Here is a 26104-nt window from a genome sequence, read left to right as displayed (position 1 = left end):
CTTCCTTGCGCCCCTGCGAGCCTGTATGTAAATTATGTGGAAGTCATCCTTAAACTTCATGATAATGCTATACTACTTGTAGGCTAGGTGAAAGGTTAAGGTGTTGGTTCACCAACATGTGTAAGTCCATATGATATAAAACAAATCTTGTGCTTGCATCGATTTAGTGGTATACCACAGCAAGGAATACGGTGCAGCTTCACAAACATCTGAGGGTATCAGAGGGAACTGCAAATATTCTATATCTCTCCATGCAAGAATTGCAATTATTAAAATTAACCATGTGTAATGAAACATAGTACCTTTCTCCTAAGCCTTGCAAAAGTAGTCCATAAATTCTTGGCATAGATATGTGGCCTAGTTTAATGAACCCCATTAGTGCATTGTGTAGCTAATAGAACCACTAGTGCAGGGACTTCATTAGCCTAGCACTTCCTCATGATTTTTCAAGCTAATATATGAGTTGCGAAGCAAACTCCCTAGTCCTTGATCGAGTTGATATCATAACCTTTCTTCCTTTTTCAGTCCAAACTTCTTCTTCATGTTTTCCGCTATGGCTTTGTCCTAATATTTTCCAACATACTCCTCTACGGGGTTTAGCCCTTGCTAAGGAAGTGTTGTGATCATTGGGTTGATAGCGATCCTCTTCCCCGTCCATAGACATCCATCATGCACTAGCACGAGCAATTGTCTCACACAAGTTGTGCTGCCTAGAATTTTGCCAAAGTGAATCACATTCAACATATTCATCAAGCCTGACTATGCCAATCCAACCACCCACTATTGTGGTTCTAACCTTGTTACTCCACTCTCAGGGTAGTGCACTTTTTTTAAGTATTTGTCTTGTGCGCACTGCAGATATTTTGTTCTGTCATTGAAATCATAGTCTGTGAACTTCAGCTGCAGAATCTTCCCAATGGTTTTGCCAGTAAATCACACTGACTCCGGAAATAAAGGTGTGAAGGTGCCATACTTCACATCCTTCGACTCTTTCACTGGTTTTTCATTTGGTTTTATTGGTGGAATATACAATGGGAGAGGAGATGGAAACGTTGTGCCATCTATTTCCATTTGCACTTTCTCTACTTCTTCCTCACTATTTCTTACTCGTTCAAGCTGCTTAACATGTCTCTTCTCCTATTTCTTCTTCATTCTCTATTCTTTGGTCATTTTCTTTCATGGAGATTTCCCCTGTGTGCCTGATGATGTTGTTGCGGGCATATCAGCTGATGTTTCTTTAGATGTTGCTTCCATGACTCCGATGAAGCCCTTCTCACTAAATATATGAATAAATTCCTCAGTCGTCAATATATTCATGCGAAAATTTTTACAACTTCTTCGCAATAGAAATATTCAAATTCTTAAATTAGCAAAGTGCCAAATATGGGCAGGACACAACTTTTTATAACAAATCTGAATTTCTAACCCCATCATTAAATTAGATTGTTTTCATTAATTGCATATCTATCGCTAGATCCGATCAATATGTCCTAATAAATTCATCTCTCCGTGTGTTTTAAAGACAACTTTCCTTCTTAACATTCTTATTTTCCCAATGAACTTTAATGCATCCCATATTGTAGCGAAGCAATCCCTCTTAAAATGAACCTCCTAAAGACTTTGACATAAATTTCCTACATCATGTAGGTTTTAACCTCGTATACAAATTACCTACATATGAAATCTAAAAACAAAAAATAAACAATGGTGAGAGCATAACACATAGAACAAATATACACAGAGATTTTCCCTTGGATCCCAAAATCGGGACTACTAGATTGATTTTTCATTATATTCCATTCAATGTTACAATACATATATATACATGCTAAAGCATCCATAAACCCCAATCCATTAACCTTGGATTAGAACATAATCATAGTTCCCTTGACCGGATCTACAAAATACCATGGACCGAAAACCATCGCGCCCAAAACCATGTGCAAATCCATGCACAAAACCATAGGTAGGTCCGCCCACCTAATATAGAGTCCAAACAAACAAAAAATTCCTAGGGCACTGCCCCGGATCCCATAGAGGGGGGATTTCACCCCCCATGTAACCCCCCCACTACACCTGGCACAATGAAGAGGGGGCTCCGCCCCCCCTCTAATCCCTTGCTTTAACTATTGGGGCTAGTCTTGGAAACAATATGACACAACCCAAAATTCTCCCACTCGTCGTTTTCTTTCCACAGGGGGCCACAAGAGAGCTTAGTCATTGATCCAGCCCTGCAATGCCCATTGTTTCTCTACACCATGAGAACTTCTCAGAGCTCACAGATTTTGTCAATGCATCTGCAGTATTCTTCAAAGTGTCCACCTTTACCAGTAACACCTTTTTGTCTTCTACCATATCCCTCATGAAGTGATAGTGAACATCAATGTGCTTTCTCTTTGAATAAGAGGGATTATTTTCCACGAAAATTGCACTTTGTCTATCGTAGTCTATCCTTATATCTCGCTGTACTAACCCCATACTTGAACATAATCTCTGCAACCAAACTGCTTCCTTGCTTGCATGAGTGGCTGTCATGTATTATGCCTCAGTAGTTGATAGTGCCACTACAGATTGTCTCTTACTCATCCAACTGATTGCACATCCAAATAGGTTAAACACATACCCACTTGTAGATCTTCTCTGATCCAGATCTCCAGCCCAATCAGCATCAACAAAGTAGCAAATATCCAAAACTATGTTCAATCCTGGTCTTCCTTGGTAGCTCAAACCACAATCACTATTGCCACGCAAATGCCTGAAAGCCCGCTTCACTGTTGTTCAATGATCCTTCCCTGGTTTTGACATAAAACTTCTCAATACTCCCACTACATGTGCAATGTCTGGTCTAGTATAGACCATTGCATACATTAGGCTACCGATTGCACTTGCATATGGAACAAAGGACATGTCCTCTTCCTCTTCTTGTGTCTTGGGACACTGTTCATCAGATAACTTTACACCTACAGGAATAGTAACCTTCACTGGTTTACTATTCTGCATATTAAACCTCTGCCGTATTGTCTCGACATACTTCCTTTGGTTTAACCAGAGCTTCCTCTTTGCTCTATCACGTTTAATTTCCATGCCCAAAATATAGTTTGTAGCACCAAGATCTTTTATGTCAAATTTGGAGGACAATTGGGTCTTCAAATCCTGGATTTTTTTTTTTTCATTTCCGACCAACAACATATCATCCACATACAATACCAGATAAATAACATAGTCATCAATTAATTTAAAATACACACAGTGATATTCTTTGCTTTCGTTGAAGCCAAGTCCTCATATAAAAGTATCAAATTTCTGATACCACATCCTTGGTGACTCTTTTAACCCATACAAAGATTTTTTTAACTTTCTTACTAGTTCTTTCTTACCCTTCACCGCAAAGCCTTGAGGTTTCTACATGTAGATCTCTTCTTCCAGATCCCCGTGAAGAAATTTTGTCTTCACGTCCATCTGTTCTACCTGAAAATCAAAAGCAACTGCAACAGATAAAAATAATCTAATAGAAGCTACCTTAGCAACATGAGAAAAAATATCGCCAAAATCAATTCTCGGCACCTGGGAATAAACTTTTTCTACCAACCAAGCTTTGTATTTCTCCACCTTTCCTTCTGCATTCATCTTCTTCTTGAACACCCGTTTTCTTCCAATGGGTTTCCTTCTAGCCAACAACTCCACTAGATCCCAAGACTCATTTTTGTGCAAATATGCCATTTCATCAACCATGGCCTCTTTTCATAGTTTTCCATCCTCTGAATCTACTACTTCCTTCACAGTTCTGGGATCATCATCATTAATAGATAAAGAAAAATTTGAATAGAAAGAAAAAGGACTATACCTTTTTGGCTACCTTCTTTCTCGAACTGATCTTCTCACAACTGGAGTTTGTGGCTTTTCCTCTTCTGATTCCTCTTCTACTATAGAGTTTGATTCTTCCTCTTTTAGCTCAAACTCTATCTTCTCAGGTTCCTTTGTTAGGACTTCATGTTTAATAACATATATCACCTCTCTAAACACCACATCTCAGTTGTACACAACCTTCCTTGTTATTGGGTTCCAAAGCTTATAACCTTTTAAACCATCCTTATACTCAATAAAGATGCACTTTATAGATTTACTATCCAACTTTGTTCTTTTATCCTTTGGAACATGTACATATGCATCACATCCAAATACCATTAGATGTGAAAGAGAAGGTTTCTTACTAGTCCATACCTCTTGTGGAGTCTTATACTCCAACACTGATGGAGGTGATATGTTTACTAGGTAACATGCAGTCTCCATCACCTTTGCCAAGAATACATGTCCTAACCTGGCACCACTGAGCATGCTTCTTGCACTTTCCATCAACACCTTGTTCATTCTTTCTACAAATCCATTTGGCTTACGTGTGTGTGGAGTAGTCTTCTACTGTGCTATACCACATTTCTTATAGAACTCTTCAAATTCCTTCTTGCAAAACTCTCCACCATTATCTGTCCTCAACACCTTTATCTTCTTCTCTGTCGGGTTTTCCACCAGAGCCTTAAATTCTTTAAACATGTCAAAGACTTCATATTTCTTCTTGAGAAAATATATCCATGTATTCCTTGAGAATTCATCAATAAATGATACATAGTACATAGACTTACCCAGTGATGGAACTGACATAGGTCCAAAAACATCACTGTGCACAAGCTCTAATATTTGTTTTGAACCCTTACCACCAAAGGGGAAACTCAAAAGATTCTGCTTCCCATATACACAATTTTCATAGAAATCAAAATCCAAAGATCTATTAGACATACCTTCTACCATACCTTTACCATGAATTATTCGAAGGTCCTTCTCTCCAATATGTCCAAGCCTTTGATGCCATAGCATGGTCTTTTCTCTGGATACCACTAGATTTTCTGCTCCACTTTCAGGAACCACAGAACTATTGCACCCATTAATAATAGTGCTACCTTTCAGCTTGTACAAAGCTCCAATCCAAACTCCCCACATCAATACCAGTGCTCCCCAAACCATCTTGTAGATGTTTTTTTCAAACACTATTTTTACACCTACATCATCTAGCTTCCTCACAAAAATCATATTTTTGGCTAATGCAGGAATATTTAGAACACTCAGAAGTGTTCTAATCCTTCCACCTTGCAACTTCAACTTGACGTTTCCACAACCAATGATTCTAGCCTTCCTGTCATCCCCTAAGAAGATATCACCACCATCATATTTATCATACTCACAGAACCACTGTCTATGGGGAGTGAAGTGAAAGGATGCACCTGAGTCAATCAACCATGCCTCATGATCTACATGTGTACTTGAAGAAGAAGCCAAGTACACATCCCCACCTTCATCTGAGGTGGTTTGCGCCTTTGTAGAAGCATCATCATCAATTCCCTTTCCTTTCTTAGGAGTTTTAGATTTACAGTCCCTTTTGTAGTGTCCTTCCTTTCTACATTTCCAGCACACCTTTACAGGTTTTCCTAGAGATTTAGATCTCCCTCTAGATTTAGATCTTGCACTCGAGGACTTATTTTTTTTTTTCTATTCTGGGATTGTCCTCGTACAGACAAGGTATCACCATTCTATATATCCATATTTTTCCATGTCATCTCCTCCATCAGCAAGGATGAGACTATTTCATCAAACTACAAGGTAGTTGCATTGCTACCTACTGCAACAACCAGACTATCCCATGAATCTAGTAGAGAACACAACAAACTGATGCACTTATCTTCATCTGAAATTTTAATATCAATAAATAATAGCTGGCTTAGCACATTATTAAATGCATTTAGATGATCTATCACCGAGTCTCCATATTTCATCCTCAGGTTATACAATTTTTTCCATAGGAACATTTTATTCACTAGAGACTTAGATTGGTACAAATTCCCTAACGTGTTCCACAAATCCTTCACCATAGCTTCCCTTGATACATTCAAAAATATTGAATCTGAGACACACAATTGTATTGTGATTTTTTCCTTCTTATCCAACTTCTTCCAGTCTTCATCAGACATTATCATTGGTTTAGTACCCATATCTACTATGATTCACTAATCTTTACCCACCAATAGATCCTCCATATTCAGTTCCCACAACTCAAAAATCTGACCATTAAATTTCTCGATCTCTATCTTTCCATTTCTTTCCATCTTCTTTCACCACCAGAATCGATCCCACAGATCTCCCACTAAATAGGGTCTACCACAGGCCCGAGTAAAACCCCTCAGCATCAAAGGTGTCCCCTTGAAGCCAAAATAGCTTTGATACCAAATGTAGGTTTTAACCCTGTACATAAATTACCTACATATGAATTCTAAAAAAAAAAATAAACAATGACGAGAGAATAACATATAAAATAAATATACACGGAGATTTTCCCCTGGATCCCAAAATTGGGACTACTAGATTTATTTTTCATTATATTCCTTTCAATGTTACAATACATATATATACATAGTGAAGCATCCGTAAACCTAAATCCATTAACCCTAGATTAGAACATAAATGTAGTTCCCTTGACCCGATCTACAAAATACCATCGACCGAAAACCATCGTGCCCAAAACCATGTGTGAAATCCATGCACAAAACCATAGGTAGGTCCACCCACCTAATATAGGGCCTACTCGTGGAAATAATATAACACAACCCAACACATTGAATATTTCTCTGCAACATATTTTATAGTCTAGTGCCCACTTTCAATTGCAGGCGGCACTAAGACTCTTCTTCTTTGTTTAGAGAAAAGTTGTAGGGGCAGAGTTGTCCCTATGCAACTTCAACCTACTGCTATTTACTCTTCCTTGAACCAATTCTCCATTTAACTTTGCTAATTGAATTGTGCTTCCATCGGTAATATGTTTGATAATGTATGGGCCCAACCATTGCATCTTGAATTTTCTTGGAAATTTTACAAACTAACTGTCATAAAGGAGAACAAGGTCTCCAACCTGGAACTTCTTCTACTTAAGATGCCTATCATGCCAGTCCTTTTCTATTGCTTTCTGTACCTGTTGATCGAATATTGCTATAAATCTATCTTCCTTCAAAGCAAGCAACTATGACATTATTTCCTCCATTATATCAGGGTTTTCCATATCTGTAAAAGTTGACATTCTCAAGCTAGACACAATGTACTCCATGAGCATCACATATTCTTGCCCATAAACTAGCCTAAAGGGTGTCTGACTTGTTAACATTTTACGTGTGGTCTTATAAGCCCAAATACTTATGGAATTCTAAGGTCCCAGTCATCTCTATTCACATTGCATACCTTAGTAAGTGGATTCTCCAAAATCTTATTAAATGCTTCTACTGTTCCATTAGCCTGAGGATGATAAGGGGTACTCTTTTGATGATAAACTTGGAACTCCTCATTCAATTCTTCAATAGTCTTATTTAGGATATGTGAACCTTGGTCACTCATCAAAATCTTTAGAAATCCAAATCTAGACAACATGTACTCAAAAATAAACTTCACAGCAATATCTGCATTGTAGTCCCTTATTTATTGTGCCTTGACCGATCTTGTCAAGTAACCAGTCGTTGTAATTATGTACCTTGCACCAGTCCTCTTTCCAGGTGGGTTGATGGGTCCAAAAAAATCAATGGCCCACTTGTCAAATCCTTGTAATGTAACTTGTTGTACCAAAGGCATCTCATCTCTTCTGGAAGACCTCCTTGTTCTTTGAACACATCACATGCACGACAGTACTCCTTCACATCTTTATGTAGTGTAGACCACCACAATCCTACTCTCAAAATATTCTATGCGGTATCTTTTCCTACATAGTGTACACCAGTTGCACTCCCATGAGACTATGCTAGAATCATTTGTCTTTCATGTTCAGGAACATATCTGTGTAGTATCTCATCTAGTCCCATCGTATAATTATCTTGGTATTAATAAAAAGTCAGTTTCTTTAACCATTAATTATTTCTTTTTTTGTGTAGTATATTTTGAAGGGGGCATTCCTGTGGTCAAAAATTGAATGATATATGCGAAATGGTCATCGGAAAATCTGATTGCAAATAGATGCACATCAGGGAGACTATCCTCTATGCTGGTTGGTTCTTCCCCTGTTTCTAGCCTTGACAAATGGTTAGGTCTTGCATTCAGTCTCCCTAGTTTAACAATGATCTCAAAGTTGTATTCTTTGAATAACAGTAACCATTTGCAAATATTTCCTCCTAAGACAGGCTTATTAACGATGTACTTCAGTGCAAAATGATCTATAAACATTTTAAAGTGTGACCCTTAAAAATAGTCTCTAAAATTATGCAAAGCATATACCATGGCTAGTCCTTCCCTTTCTGTACTGGTGTAATTCTTTTCTACTTTAGATAACTTTCTCCTTGCAAAAGTTATAAGATGATCAATCTAACTAGCACCAGGTTGTGCCAATACCACTCCCAAAGCTATATAAGAGGCATCCACATGGACATGGAATTCCTTATTCCAATAAGGGAACACTAGTATAGGTGCAACTACAATTTTTCTTTCAATATGTTGAGGTTCTTCTGACAATCTTCATTCCATTGAAAATTTAAATCCTTGAGGCATAGTGATCTGAGCGTACCCCTTGATGAACTTCCTATAATAACCAGTATGTCCCAACGTAGTGAGAATCTATCTTACTACCTTAGGTGGAGGCAAGTTCACAATGGTAGAAATCTTAGTAGGGTCTACCATTAGTCCTTGGTTACAGACAATATGTCCCAACAATATGCCAAAAGGTAGACAAAATAAGCACTTCTTTAGGTTCAAAGAGATCTAATACTGTCTACAAGTGTTGAGAATAAGTATTAGACTTCCAACATGTTTTATCAACAATCCAAATATTGTCCAATCATCAAAATATACCTCTAAAATTGTGGATGTATTCCTTAAAAGTTGCAACCACCACCTTAGAAAATATAGCAAGGGCATTTTTTATTATCGAAAAGGCATTATTGTTTGTTGATATGAACCCCATTATGTAGCAAATGTGGTCTTGTGCTGATCTTTAGGTGCAATCCTAATCTGATGATAACCTGAGAATCCATCTATAAATGAGTAAGCTTCCTGACCTCCTATATTGTCTAGCACTTCATCTGTGAAAAGGGTAGGGAAGGATCATGTAAACATGCATCATTTAACTCTTTGAGATCAAAATAGATCCTAATTTCTCCTTGAGTCTTCTTCCCTTGCAATGCGATAGGACTCACCCATTCTAATTCTTTTACTAGTTCAATAATTCCTGTTGTTATCATCTTATCAAGTTCTACTTTCACTTTCTCCTTATACTTTGGGTTCAGCCTGTAAGGTCTTCGTTTCATTAACTTCACATCAGGCCTAAAGGGAATCTTCATGACTCCTAGATCTCCTATTATACCCTTCATCTTTGAAAACTTGGTGGGAAATAGTTCTTGATATTCATGAAGTAACTTTGTAACTTTACTGACTGTCTCCTCATCCCAGTAGTCTCATATTGTTGCAAACTTGGGTTCCTTCTCTGATCCTATGTTCACCTTATTGGTCTTTAGTGGCTTCATTATATCTGGTATCTCTAGCTTAGGTCTAGTTACTTCGTGGTATCATTCTAACTTTTCTATGTCGATGTTGCAAGGATCTTCTTCTTCATCTGCAGTAATGTTATAACACCCTAGTGCATTTTCTATCTGTGAAACCCAACCAGGTTGTTGCCATGTCAGTGGGGTTACATTCTCAAATATCCTCTTCTTGACTATCTGAAGGGCCAAATCTATGTATGGGAAATCATCCTCAATGTAGAATGTTAAGATGAAGCCATCAAATATGTTTGCCCAATTCACAGTACGATGTCAAAGCTTGGTTTCTAGGTATCTAATGTATGACTGAATCCATGTACCCATTCTTGCTATGGAATCCCCTTCCATGTTGTAGTGCATAGATGGATATGCTCCCTAAGATTAGTTTTACCATCATATTTTATCTCCTTCTTTGTATCTATCTGTCCAAACCTTATCCCCATCAATCTTCGACATTCCTGTCAACCTCCTATACTCTTCTTATATGCATTCCACCATCTAGCAAGAGTATCTTTTAGGGCTATATCCAAGGCTGAAAACATTTTATTTTCTATAACTTGTTCTTCATAATCATTAAGAAAAGTATTTAAATCACCTAAGCCATCATAAGAAGGTAGGTTACATACCTCAGACATCATACAACAAACTGATTTAGTAATTCTTGCACATTGTCTTGTGGATATTTCATGTAGCCTATTCTGCCAATTCTCCAACTCTTCTTCTGAGTCTGAGGTACAAGAACTATCACGCACCCAACTCAAATTTCCTTCTGCAGTAGGGTTAAGATAGTTTGGTTCCTTCGTTGTCATTTGATAGATATTATCTATGTCAATTTTGCAATATTCTTCTTTGACTGGTTCTGTATATATTACTCCTTCTGATGGATCCAAGGAAACAATTACTCTCATATTGTTTCCTTGATATATCATTTGTCTCTTCTTCAGATTAATTATGGCCATATTATCAAAATCCCAGTGAATTCTAAGCAATGCAAGAAAAGGGTTACTATCATTCATGATCTCTATTACTTCAAAATCATCAATAGTGCGAACTCCTTCAATATCCACTGTGATACCTAGTAGCCTTCCTAGAGGGAAGACCTTTTGTTGATTTCCCATCCTTAACTGAATAGGTGACCACTGTAGCTTCACCTTACGCATTAATTCCCATATCTGCTTCATCAAGACACTGGCATCAGATCCAAGATCCACATTAATTTGATCCATCTCACACTCTCCTATCTGCGCACTAAGCCTCATCTCTCTTCTAGTTCTCTTCTGTCAATGCAAATTATTGACTGTGCGCATCTCACTTCACGATGTTTCTTTGGATGCACATGAATCTATCAAATCCTAAATCCCTTCTACAGTATTTTGATCTGTTAACAATTTCATATAAGTATGCAGAAAAGACTTTAAAATACCTACTTGATTTATTTAATCTTGGTCTTATGTCGGAGCTTGGTCTTGTGTCGAAGCTAATGACACGTCACATTTACTTTTTTGATCAGGATTTGGCTATGCACTAGAGGTCGAAGCTCCAACATCCATAAAACTTCACTTTGATTCCATAAATACTTATCTTTCTTCCTTAATATCAAAAACAAGAACTTTCTTAGTAGTTTTTCTGACCCATGCATTTTTAGATCCTTTCTTTTCATCCACTTTATCACTACCGGTCGCTCCACTTCTAGTGAAAATACTAATTCGAGGTTCATTGGTTCTCCTTTCAACAGTCATCATTTGAATATTTTGTGTCAGCTACTGATTCCTTTTTTCTTACATCTTATCCATAAGTACAAGAAATTCTTCAATTACATGATCAAAGGATTTATAGTACTTACATGTCGTTGTGGGGTTCTCGCAGTCTCTCATAGAATGACCTCACTTGTCGTAGTTAAAGAAAATTATCTGTCCACATCCTCGACCAGCTCCAGTACCTTGACCTCTTCCTTGGTTATCTCCTCGAACATCGCATTGTCCATTTTCCTCATGTACGTGCTCTTGTGTTTTCATTCTATAAGCATCAACACCGCACTCCATCATTAGTTTGTAAGCCCTAAAATTATTCTCATCGTGTCCTACTAATTTACAAAATTTTCAATATAGATTCCTTAGAGTTTGTACATATTTTTGTAACAAGTAACAGTATTCTAAATGATTTTGTCCTCTAGTCTTACATGTTTTGCACCACAGGCTTGATCTCGCATTCAAGGGATTCAGTGCACCACTAGCCAGGTAATTTCTGAAGATAGGGCATTGTTATTTAGAATGGCCCTCCAATTTGCACTTCGCACACCATACTTCTTCCCTAACTTCTTGGCTTCTCTTGATGTCTTGTATATTTAGGGTTAGGTTCACAAGCTGATTCTGAATTTGTTGCATGCCTGCATTAGTACCTCTTATAGGTGAAGCTTCCAATTTCATCACAATATGTAGAGCTTGGGCTTGACTTTCTATCTTTTGTTGCGTCAATGTCAATCTAATATACAGTAGTTGCACAACTATAAACCATTCTTGATGTTGTTGCAAAGCTATGCTGAAGCTTACTTGATCTAATGACACCTTAAATCTTTGATCAAACTCCCACAAAGACTCAGTAGTTTTTGTTTGATCTCTTTCAACTTGGTGATGCACTACAACTTAGACATCGGTTTCTTAAACTCTCTTATCAGTGTTGTTTTAATATCTACAAACATTATGTTCTAATTATTTGAATACTTCATATACCATGTGTTTTGGAGGTAAATCATGTCTGCGGACAAAGATGATCCCTACTAGCCCAAACCGGGTCTAGAAACAATCACACAATGCTATCACGTAAGCTCCTAATTGCAAATACAAAGTAGATGGTGAGAACCTACTTGGATTCCAACGCTAGTGTTCGTAGAAGAGATGTCGCCCTCGTTCCTCTGCCTTGGCCGGTCATGATCCCCATGATCTCTGTGATTGGACACCTGCACATGCAAAGAACAACACGAAAACAAGCATAAAATCTAGTAGATGCAATTATATATCAGTCAGAAAAGATATAACTCAACATCAAACATAAGACAATGAGAGTGGAACTGTAATGATAGTCATCTATTATTAATAAGTAACAAAGAAGAATACAACCATTGTTTTGATGTCAAATCCTCCTTTGGCTGGGTGATCAGCTACACAAGTCTTGCAAAGATTGTTGGGATGAGGAACAAGCCTCTCTCTCTTTGGGTGACAAGAATCTCCTTACTTAGATTTGGCCTTATGGGTGCAAAGAAGGCTCTTGCAGCTTCAAACTCTCTATCACTATGCTGGGACCAGAACTACTGTAACTATGACTATGACTAGCTTGCTCAAGGCATAGAGGCAAGCTTTTATAGATGGAGAAGAAAGAGATAGGATCAACCGCATTATTCATGGGATTGGCTTTATCACTTGGAAACTTCCATGAAAGGTGGAAAACCACTTTCCCTTCTATGGAGATTCGAAGCCAAACCATCCTAGTTCAACATAGATTCGGTTGGTCAAGGATAATTTTAGGGGCGAATGTTCGCCCTTTGGCGAAATTAAGGGGTTTTAAATTTTTAGTGGGCGAATATTTTGTATCATAGTACATTTTTACAAATCACCTCAAATAGCCCACCTTATTTTAAGGGAGAGGGTAAAAAAGGTAAATTTAGCCCTTGAAATTAGGACTTACAACCTTCCATTCACCCATTTTCAAGAATAGGTTTTATTTAAGTGAATCCATTCGCCCATTTTCAAGAATAGGTTTTATTTAAGTGAATCCTATGGGACAAATACCATATTTATAAAAGAGGTATGGTAAATTAATAAAAATATAAATAAATGAGAGGTATGGTAAATAAATAAAACATTTTTTATATTTACTCCATAAGTCACCTTATATACATGTAAGAGTGCAAACAAATAAAAATATAAGTAAAGTGGAGGTATGGTAAATAAATAAAACGTCTTTTTATACTTACTCAAAAGGTATGGTAAATAAATAAAAATATAAATAAACTAAACGTATCGTAAATAAATAAAACCTCTTTTTATATTTAGTCCATAACCCTCGTTCTATTTATGAAGGCTCAAGAAAGAGGTTTTGTTTAAGTGAATCCTATGGGCCAAATACCATATTTGTAAAAGAGGTATGGTAAATTTTTATATTTAGTCCATAACCCTCGTTCTATTTATGAAGGCTCAAGAAAGAGGTTTTGTTTAAGTGAATCCTATGGGCCAAATACCATATTTGTAAAAGAGGTATGGTAAATTAATAAAAATATAAATAAACGAGAGGTATGGTAAACAAATAAAACATTTTTTTATATTTACTCCATAAGTCACCTTATATTTATGAACACTCGAAAAATGGGTTATATTTAGGTGAAACTTATGGCCAAAATACTATGGGAAAAATACCAATACTATGGGAAAAATACCATGGACTAGATTGTTATTAATACCATGCAAAAAACCATTATTAACCCTAATATTAGAATTAATAAAAATAAAAATGGCACATGGTATTGACCCATGGTATTCACGTGGAATGTAGCCTATTTCAATGGGGGAATTAAACCAGCATGTAGCCTATGCTAAGATTCACTAGGACTTTACAAAGTTTTATTATTTAGTGAAAGACTCGCTAAGATCTTACAAGATTTTATAATTGAGTAAAATATTTGCCATGCCTGGTGAGAGATTCGCCAAAAAATTATATATACATATTATATTATTGATAAAATCGCCTTCCATTTTTCCTATATACCATGGAGATTCGCCCATTTATTATATTTATAAATTTAGGGGGGTTTCTTAAAATTTTTCCTGCGGTTCGTGCATGGGTTGAAGAGAACCTTCGGGAGTTTGGTGGTTGAGAACTTTACTCAATTCGGTTGGCGCGAGTGCGACTCTGAGACAGAGCGCTAATAGCGCACCCTTTTTAGAGGATTTCCCTCATTGGCGCGGGAAGTGAACTGAGGACCCGCGCTAATGCAAAAAGAGTTGTTTTCATGGAGATTTTGCAGGAGATGTCTTCAGGGCAAAAGAAGCTCATACTCAGAGGAATGTAATGCAAGTGGTTTCAGGTCATGTCACTTCTCATAGGTCCCGGAATGAGTCCTCCAGTGTACAGGCAAGGGGTAACAGGGACGGTGACAAATGGTGACAAATCGCTGTGTAACACCATGTCAATGCTCTATCTCGGAACGTCGTAACGAGTTTCACTTTATTTATATTCTCATCATTGATATGCTTCATGGTCCATAAAACTTCACATAAAAACCAAAATTGTTCTAGATCCTCCAATCTAGTTCCTTTGAAAATGGGTAGCTTAATATTGTCAGCCATACTTCTTCTTGGATGGGGAGCGGTAGGTGGTGGAGTAGTGGGAGGGTGGTGGGGAGGGGGATGGGGGGTAGGAGGGGTAGGGGGAGGGGGGAAGCCAAAAATACCCTGGCTATTACTGGGTTCTGGCTTCTGTGAAATCTCAGGTTGGAAGGGTGAATACAGTGAAGTTACCTGGGGGTTATCAAGGTAGCTCTCTTCTCTTTCACTTTCAGATTCACTTAAAAGATGAATATAATCCGTCTCTATAAAATTCTTTAGGTCTTGTCCATGAGACCTATTTCTGGTATCTACTCTATATCTCTTTCCACTTCATTTTGTTTCGCTCTATTGCTCAGATTGATTCTCTCTTCTTCCAAAAATAAGTAAACTAAATGTCGATCATAACAACAATCCTAATGCGATATGCATTTGGAATATTATTTACACAAACATGAAGATCGCAGAAACCTGAAATCTGAGATACTCACCCAATACGGAAGGGATATAATGAAAAAAAGTTTGCATATTTGAAAGGTACAAACTGCTCTAGTGAAAAGGAAGACTGATCTTATTTTCTTAAAAATATGCAGAGATTCATCGATTATTCCGACTTATTTTAAATAGTAAAACTTTAATTTAATAATTAAATTAATACTCCTTAAGGTTATTGTCAGCTTTGCATCTCAAACATCTATTTATTGATCTACATGATAGACCAATCTTCCATAAATCTTTCTCATCCTGATGATGAACCACTGTTGCTAGTTCAAAACATTGATCATAACAACAAACCTAATCTGGTATAAATCCGGAAGATGATTTACACAAATAAGTAAACTAGCAATCTGGATGCATCTGTAAAACTCCCTTTTCACACAGAAACATCTTAATCCAAATTTTCAGAGATTTTAAATACTTACCTCATGGTCCTTTGAAGAATCGTCATTCCACTTCACTATAGGACATGGTCAAGTCTATGGAAAACCCAGTAATGAATCTTCCCAAGATGTTATCAATCCAGAAATCGACAACCCTTGAAATACTATTGTTATTGCTCTTGATTCGTTGTATTAGTTCAGGATTCCACACTTTAGGTTCTTCACCCTTAAAACAGTTCTTTCTTTCGTTCAACCTCAATATCCACTCGTATATCTCAACAAGAAAAGAAGCGAAGAAAATATTGTATTGATCTGTAAAAATATAAGTCTTCTGTAACCAAGATTCGGATCTCAAACGAGGGTTTATGTTTTCTTGATCTGCAAATTCTCGCTCTTTCAGTTTTATCTAGTCTTAAATCTCCTTCTTCGATAAGTTCCACATCCACATATCCTTCAAACAAATCGCATTCCTAGTAAAGAAACCATTTTTTGGTTTGGTTTAGGTTGACCCACGTTCAATCTATACTGCGCACCAACAAAACCTTCAATCACTAGCCGTTTTGGAAACAACTTCCAAGCAGATCGCAGTCTCACCTGAAGTGACTATGGGAAGATGCAGAACTAGGTTTCTGCAGCCTTGAAGGATTAGGAGATGTAGTACTATTATGTTATCTTAGTACTTATCAATCACTTCGCTGCATTAGATTACTTACTTAAACATGCCATATAAAACCATAAACCATCACTTTGTTGAAATAAAATGCAACTGTAATAACTACTACTTTACAATATATAACAAGAAAATAAACACATCAAAACACCAAATTACCGTGGTTCACCCCAGTGTAGGGCTACGTCCACAAGAACTATTTCTTAATATAATGAATCTTTGAAAAACAAACAATTCTTGGCCTGTGCGCTAAGATGCAGGTTGTCTGCGCACTCAACTGTAGACTCAGGCCTCTGCGCACTCAGCTGCAGAACCTCTCCTTCACTACCAAATTACATATCACAATAATTTACCCATAACACTGATTTAGATCTAATTCAAGATGATCCTCTTCTTATTATTTTACCCTATATATATTATTACATCAAAGGGTTACATTATCAAAATACCATGGATTCCCTAAAACAAGAAACTATGGTCCCAAAACCATTGATGCCTTAAAAAATCATGTGCTTTTAAAAAAAGGAGGGGCTTCGACCCACCCTAAATCCCTTAAACTACATAGTATATTTAATTCCTCAAACTACACTCTGATGCTCCACTGTTATGAAACCAGCTCAAGAGAAGAGAGAAAAGATAGATCAATGCCTTAGAATTCAGCCTCTTCGAGGGGGAAAATTCCTTTACATTACATAAATGAACAATTCTTCGATGATACAAATGACAAAACCTCCTTTCTATATATAGGAGTCTAAGGAGTCACAATATAACCCAGCCGACCTAACAATAATACTATAAAGCCACAAAAATAATAATAGAGGGTTTCTATGGGGCACAATAATAACAATATGGGGGAAATAGGGGCACAAAAATATTAATAAGGGATACAACTACAATAGTAATGGGGTAATCACTAGTATTATAGGGATCTAACATGCCCCTCTCCTTCAAAAAATTGTTGTCCTCAACACTTGAGTAGTTATGGATGCTTCTATATAAAATTCTCATCCTCCCATGTGGAATCTTCAGCGGATAAGTTCTTCCACTTGATGAGATACTCTGAAATTGATAGATTTCATAGCTATCTAGTTCTTGTCTCTATGACTACTTCTGGTTCCAATATAATTTTTCCTCCTCGTCAAGTTCTGGAAATATTGTTTGAACTGGGAGCTTGTCACCTATAACCTTCTTTAAACATGAAACATGGAAAACTGGGTGCACTTGAGAAGCTGCATGAAGCTCCGATTTGTAGGCCATAGTACCAATCTTTTGCAACACCTTGTACGGACCATAATACTTTGGTGATGATTTATTATCCTTCTTAGCTTGCTTCAGGGACATTTGTTTATATGGTTGTAGTCGTAGGAATACCCAATCAACTACATCAAAACTTCTTTCACTACGATGTTGATCTACCTGTTGTTTCATTCTATTCTTTGCCAACATGTGGTTATCCTTTACGAGTTGGAGGACTTGTTGTTGATGTTCAATGTGATGTTCCACTGCTTGAACCTTAGAATTTTCTCTTAAATATGATGTGATGGATGGTGGCTGATATCCATAAAGTGCTATAAATGGGGTCATTTTTGTTGCTGTATGGAAGGATGTGTTATACCACCATTCAGCTAGAGGCAACCATTTGACCCATTGTGTCTATTTATCAGAGACAAAGCAATGAAGATATCCTTCCAGACATTTGTTTACTATTCCAGTTTGCCCCTCAGATTTAGGATGATAATATGAGCTATGAGTTAACTGAGTACCAAGACAAGAAAATAATTCTGTCCAAAAAATTCCAATAAAGATGGGATCTCTGTCACTTACAATAATCTTTGGATTTCCATGTAGCTTTTGAATTGTTTCCATAAATGAAGTAGAAATTTTACTGGCTTTAAATGGATGTGATAATGCACAAAAGTGTGCATACTTGGTAAGTCTGTCAACTACCACCATGATGACATTCTTTCCCTCAGAGTTGGGTAAACCTGTGATAAAATCCATTGAATCCTCCTCCCATCGTTGGCTTGGAATGGATAAAGGTTGTAATAGACCTGGGGTCTTAATTGTTTCAACTTTATTTTGTTGGCAAACCAAACATTCCGCCACAAACTTTTGAATATCCTATTTAAGGCCATCCCAAAAGAATTCCTTCTTAACCCTATGGTAAGTTTTTAAAAATCCTGAATGCCCTCCTAAGGGAGAAGTGTGCAATACCATAAGAATCTGATGTTTGAGTTGGGAATTCTTACAGAGGTATAAGTGATCTTTGTACCATAACGAATCATTTTGCCAGCTAAATGTATCAGATGTACTGGAATCTTGTTGTAACTTTCGAATAAGTTCCCACACTTCTTCATCATTCTTCCATTCCTCCCTTGCTTCGTTTATCTAATCGGGTTGGATAATAGAAATGGCGAACAACAATGCTTCCACATCCTCATCCTTTCTTGAGAGTGCATCTGCCACCACATTTTGCTTTGCTTTTTTGTAGATGATTTCAAAGTCATAACCCAACATCTTTGTGACCCACTTTTGTTGCTCTTTAGAGGATAATCTTTGTTCTAAAAACTATTTAAGGCTATCATGATCCGTTTTTACCTTGAAGTGTCTTCCCATTAGGTAGGGTCACCATTTCTTAAGTGCATGTAGTATTGCCAACATTTCCTTATCATAAATAGCTTTGTGTAAAAACTTTCCCTTGATTGGACGACTTTCAAAAGCAATGGGTCTTTCATCTTGCATTAAAGCAGAACCATTTCCATTTCTTGAAGCATCACATTCCACAATAAAGGTTTTTGTGAAGTCCGGTGTAGCTACGACCGGTGCTTGGCACATTGCCTCTTTAAGATGTTCGAAGGCCTTTGTTGCTTCTGGAGTCCATGAAAATGCATCTTTCTTCAATAATGTTGTTAGAGGTGCTGCTATTCTCCCACAATTCTTAACAAACTTGCGATAATACCCTGTCAACCCGAGAAATCCTTGCAGATGCTTTATGGATGTGGGGATTTTCCATTCCTTAATGGCTTTAATTTTGCTAGGGTCTACCTTAACTCCTTCATGAGATACAATATGACCCAGATATTCCACCTCTTGTACTCCAAAGAAACATTTGGATCTTTTTGCATATAATTGTTTCTCCTCCAATAGTTGTAGCACCCTATCAACATGTTCAACATGATCCTTCCAAGACTTGTTGTAGATTAGTATATCATCAAAAAATACTAACACAAATTTTCTAAGGAAGTGATTGAAAATGGAATTCATCAAACCTTGAAATGTAGAAGGTGCATTGGTAAGGTCAAAAGGCATGAACAAAAATTCATAATGACCCTCATGAGTTATAAATGTTTTTTTCGGAATGTCTTCAGTCTTCATTCTGATTTGATGATATCCTGAATGAAGATCCAAATTGGTGAAGTAAATTGATCCATGCAATTCATCCAGTGATTCATCAATGACAGGAATGGGAAACTTATCTTTAATAGTGAGCTTGTTGAGCTCCCTATAATCCAGACACATGCACCATGATCCATCCTTCTTGTGCACCAATACTACTGGAGCAGTGAAAGAACTTTGACTAGGTTGAATTATACCAGCCTTTAGCATTTCTGCAACCATACGTTCAATTTCGCTCTTTTGGGCATAGGGATATCTGTACGGCCTGATGTTTGGAGGAACACTTCCTGGAATCAGATGAATAGCATGATCATGATCACGAATAGGTGGGAGACCATTGGGAGTCTCAAATACCTTGGAATTATTGTCCAAAACTTTTTGGAGATCTGGAGAAATATATGATTCCGATGTGGAAACATCTAGCGAACATAATTGTGCCATTACACCTCTTTGTTCCTTTTTTAGAAGCTTTGTCATATTGTTAGAGATGATTATATTTCCTGGTTTCCCTGCAATACCCCTTAATTCAACTTCCTTTCCTTCTGCATAAAATTTCATGAAAAGTTATTGAAAATTAAAAGATATTGTACCCAAGGATTGTAGCCATTGGACTCCTAGTACAACATCAGCACCTCCCATTGGAATGGAAATCATTGGGCTAGTAAATACATATTCTCCCATGGATAGCTTGATATTATCGCACTTTCTAGAGAAATTTATTGTTCCTCCATTTGCAACCATCACTTGACACTCTGGTGCTAGATATAAGAAGAAATTCAATTCTTTTGCTACCTTACAATGAATAAAATTGTGGGTACTTCCTGAATCAATCAACACTATTACCTTTTTCTTCTTGATTTGTCCTTCTATCTTGATGGTTTGAGGAGTGGTAATTTCTGCTAATGCATTACAAGATATGGTCGGATTCATTTCTTCTTTATCTAGGCTTTGTTCCTGGAGTATATCCTCCTCTTTTGACCTTTCTTGCTCCTTTTCTTCTTCCTCTTCACAATCTATGTAGAATAATTTCTTCTCAGCACACTTATGACCTTTAGTGTATTTTCTATCACAACTGTAACAAAGCCCTTTTGCTATTTTTTCTTCCAATTATTGTGGTGTCAACCTTATAGGTTGTGGAAGACTAGGGGCAACAACACTTCCATCTTTATAGTTGTGAGTGGTATGCTTCCTGGTTGCCATAATTTTGCTTTCCATTTGTCTTGCTAACCTGAATTCCTTTTCTAATGAATCAAGTTTCCAAAGGCGAACATCATGTTGGATATTATCCTTTAAAGTCCCTATGAACACATCAATCCTATGCTCCTCTGGAATATTTTTTACCCTTATGTTCAATTTTTGGAACTCCTCAATGTGCTCCATTATTGAACCCTTTTGTTTGAGACTTATCAATTGGCTAAAAAAAGTGTTGCTTTTTGTATCCTCATAATGTGCTGTCAATTCTTCCATAAAAATTGCCGAAGTGATAATTTTTTTATGAGAGAAAAGCCATTGATACCATACAAACTGATTTGGTTCCAAATATAAAGTTGCAATACGTACCTTTTGTGTGTTTTGCACATTATTGAGATTGAAAAATTGCTCCATCTGTAATATCCATGTTGCGGGATCCTTGCCATCAAACTTCCTCATATCGATTTTTTGAATATGGTGGGTCTTCGATTGAACATTAGAGTCTATGAAATCATGATTAACATTTATTTTGTTCTCATCATGAGTTTCCTTTACTACCCTTTCACCATTAGTAAGCATTTCTTGTAGCAACTTTGTCAAATCTGTCTTCAAATCTGTCTTGAAATCTTCCATGCCTGTCTTCAAATCTTCCATTCTTGTCTTTAAACAATCCATATTAGCTTCTATGCCTTTCTTTAAACTATATATATTAGCTTCTACATCTTTCTTTAAACCATCCATCTTAGATTCTGTTGCTTTTTGTGCAAGTGACACTTGTTGCACTTGGTCTCGTAATTTTGATATATCATGTTGCATTTCTTCCTCTTCTTCATGATTCATGCTAGAGCTTTCAGGTTTCCTACTAGGTGTTTGCATTTTCTTCTCTCGGGTCATCAATTACCGATAATAATGCTTTACTATGCCCTTTGAATTCCTTCAAACTAATTTTTCAAACCAAGATTATGCAAAAATTTAAAAAAACTACACACCTTTTTTCACTTTGTAGGAGCTTGATATTGAATCTGATGTATCTCAGTAATTTAGAATCATCTAGTTCTGAAATTTCAACTTGCGATAACCCTCTGTGTCCTCTTTCCAATGCCACCAGTCTGATCTAAATTGGATTCTCCACGGAAGAGTTATGCCAAATCTCCCACAGTGACCTGATTATAGACTAGTTTAGAAGAGCGAACTTGTATGACGTGCCACAAGTCACTGTTTTGACTTTTGGCTCTAAAAAATATATGCAAGAAAACTACACTATGTCCTCTTTCTGTACCTTCTTACAAAATTTCAATCCGATGCTCAGAGAGAAAGTTATGACGATTTTCCCCAGGTCACTTGTTTGGAATGTAATTCAAGAGTATGCAAAAAGACCAACTTCTTTAGATAATATCTCCGTAAATATAGAGCCAAAAGCTCTGAAATTCAGACCCGAGATTCAGTGCGATGTATTCTCAAATGGGTTTTTGTTTTAGCTTCTGAAACATCGCAGAAAAAGTTATAGCGAAAATTCCATAATGACCTATTTGGAGTAGGAAAACCCTAGAATCCAAAGCTTTGATACCAAATGTTATGGAATCAGCTCAAGAGAAGAGAGAAAAGATAGATCAACGCCTTAGAATTCAGCCTCTTCGAGGGGGAAACCTCATTTACATTACATAAATGAAAAATTCTTCGATGATACAAATGACAAAACCTCCTTTCTATATATAGGAGTCTAAGGAGTCACAATATAACCCAGCCGACCTAACAATAATACTATAAAGCCACAAAAATAACAATAGAGGGTTTCAATGGGGCACAATAATAACAATATGGGGGCAATAGGGGCACAACAATATTAATAAGGGATACAACTACAATAGTAATGGGGTAATCACTAGTATTATAGGGATCTAACATCCACTGCGCGCTCTCCCCCACAAAATGTGGAGCCTTCGCCAAAATCTAGGCCCAGTTGGGTTGTGCCCAACATTGTTTTATCTTTATCACTTGAATGAAAATGCTATCTTAATTCCAATATGTTGTTTTGAGAAGAAATTTACATATAATGAGAAACCTAACTAAAATAAGGATTTATTGAGTCTAGTGTCTAAACCATAAATGGATATAACTTAGACATATGAAGAACTTAAACATTTAAATGTTTGAAGATTGGACTTTGAAAAATCTTAAAGGAGGTTCAATCCCTATATTTTTATCCTTTGAGTTAAGGAATTCCACAAAAAATCTTGAAAATGTCTACCCTCGATGTAGATATTAACAAGGTAATTATGGAAACTAACCATTATATACGAAGTATGTTCTAAGTGATCAAGGTTTGAATAAGTTGGAGATTTAACCTTAGTTATATAAAATTATAACTGAAAAATCCATGAGGTGTAGACCAATTGATTTGTGTGGGGTTTTATCCCCACCAGGTCAGAGGTTCAAATCTCATGGGGAGGAGTTGACAATGGGAGCCATCTTTGTGGGAATCAAACTATCCAAAGGGGGTCCAAGATTCAATGAGATTCACACAATCCTGGTGATCATATCCCACTGGTGGGCATATACCTCTTCCATTAAACATAATGGTTTCCCTAGCCTAGGCTCAACCTAGTTCAATAAAGAAAAAAAGAAACTTATAAATGACAAATTGTTTATAATATTCCCACTAGAGTGGAAGAACCAAATGAAATAATACCTAAAAGATGGTTATACCCTCATTTCTTTGCCATAGCATTTGAAATGAGGGTCACATGGCTATCAAGGTCCCTAACATGAATTCATGGAATAAGAGGATGATTCAAATAAAAATATTTATATATAAATGCATCAAGGCCATAAATATGCATTAGAGTAATGTTTTGGACATTCTAAAATAACTTTGAAAGGTCTCTGTGTTAAAATGTAATTGATAGAAAAACCTTCTTTCTCAATGTGTTAATTAGTTTATTTTATTTGACTTTCGTAAACATAATCTTTTTTAGAAAGATGCTTTTTAATGTGATATCATAATACTTAATTTTTTTTACTGAGGTAAACATTTCATACACTTTCATTTTCTTCTTTAAAACAAGGGAAATAGTTTTTAATGTAGCAAAGTCCCTGCCTCTATCACTAATTAATTGATCAAGGCAACATTTCATGCGCATTTTATCATTAGCATGGGGTTTGCATTTCATCCTTGTTCAAGAATGTTTTTCGCATTTGCAATATGTCATTTTTTTTGCGTCCGCACACACACAATGAAAGCCATTTTCACACATATTTTTTCGCTTATGCACAACTTCTTGTTTTTTCATTTATTCATTACTAAATACACATTTCATCCTTTTTTGAGAATTTTTTTCACACTTGCAATATGACGTTATTTCCGCCCTCGCACATGCACAACGAAATCCATATTCACACATATTCTTCTGCTTCTCCACAACTTCTTTTGCATGAATGGTAACTATTTTTCCTCGTGTTCATAATTATCTACTTTAATTAAAATAAAATAAAATAAACTATTTATTGCTAAAAGATAACACCTCATTAAAAAAAATTAAAATTAAAGTTTTGTATTACTAAAGTAACAATAATTTTTAATATGGTGCAAAAGAAATGTATTGTGCAAAGGTGCAGAGCATCTGCACTTCTCCACACAATGAGACATCATCTATATTTACCTTACAAAAAAAATTCGAATTAACTATAATCATGATAATTAGCGAAGAAACTTCCAAATGTGAACAAGAAACCAACAAAGGAGGATCAATTTAAAAGTTTGTAGTATTGTAGAGCTTATGTATTTCTACACTAATACTATACACCATTGAAGATACAAGCTCAGCTTCAAGACTAAAGTCTTTTATTATTAATATTATAGTATTAAAACATAATCCATATTTCACATTATTTGGTTGATTCTCTTTGCATAAATCATTGTGCACAATGAAAATTTGTAGTCCCTGCCTCTACCGCTAATTAATTGATTAAGGAACTGTGCGGTCCATGTTTTTTTTTTTTTGAGAATGCTTCATTTTCGCAATCATCTCTGCAATCTCTCATTAATCCCACTTCCACACGTCCACACTACACACAATGAAAGTTATCTCTGCACAGTGTTCTCCACGCATGCTTCCCTAACTATCCTAGCAATAATTAAGGATAGCTGTAATGTAGCATAGTACCTGCCTCTACTACTAATTAAGTGGGTTACCGCTAATTAAATAGGGTCTACATTTTCATCTCCACACATGCTTCCTCCACATAGCTTGCCCACACAACCACATTTACACAACTTCCTTCACATTGCTACTTCTTTACATGCTTCCTTGGCACAAGCATCTCCATTCATCCCAATGAAAATTGCTATTGCAATCCTATCAACTATAATCTCTAAAAGTCATTTGTAATAGGTGACAAGGAACTATTGCTAATTAAGTGGGGTCCACATTTCCATTTTCGCACATGATTCCTCCACATAGATTCCCCCGCATAACCACCTCCGCACAATTTCCTCCACATTGCCACCTTCATACAACTTCCTCCGCATAACTTCTTCCGATCACACTCTAGGCAAGACTCTACTAGTGCGATTAGCTATGCTACATCCTACTCTATTTTCTCAAGAATTAGCATTGCTTCACATCAAAAACTCCACCACCATGCTTGTATCATATTTATTATTAATCAATTAAATGTTGAAGATATTTCATGCTCTGTGATGAAATCTTTTTAGTTTCTTTGTTCTGCAAACAAAGTTCCCTTGTTATAATTTTCTAGATTACAAAAGAAATGGAAGAAAACTGATGTAAGAGCCTGACTTTTGAATCTAAAATATAATGCAATAAGCAGTGATGTGCCACTCACTGATGTATTGGAAAATAACTATAATTCCGAGCTCCTTTCAAAAACAATACTTTTAATTTTCTCAGTTTTTAAATGATTTATACATTTACCCAAAAAAATTTAGCCTTAGTTTTTAATGTAAAAATGGACTCTGCAGAAAGCTCCATGCATTACTTTTCCATTGTGAAGAGGAAGATTTCAAGTTTTCATTGTGAAGACTTCAACGCCATGAAACAACAATATACACAATGAAATCTTCTCATACAATGAAAGGTG

The sequence above is a fragment of the Pinus tabuliformis genome, chromosome Q (genome assembly GCF_031772625.1).
Source record: "Pinus tabuliformis cultivar Carrire ecotype Pingquan chromosome Q, CPIR1, whole genome shotgun sequence".
NCBI classification, from domain to species: Eukaryota; Viridiplantae; Streptophyta; class Pinopsida; order Pinales; family Pinaceae; genus Pinus; species Pinus tabuliformis.
This window is presented reverse-complemented; position numbering follows the sequence as displayed.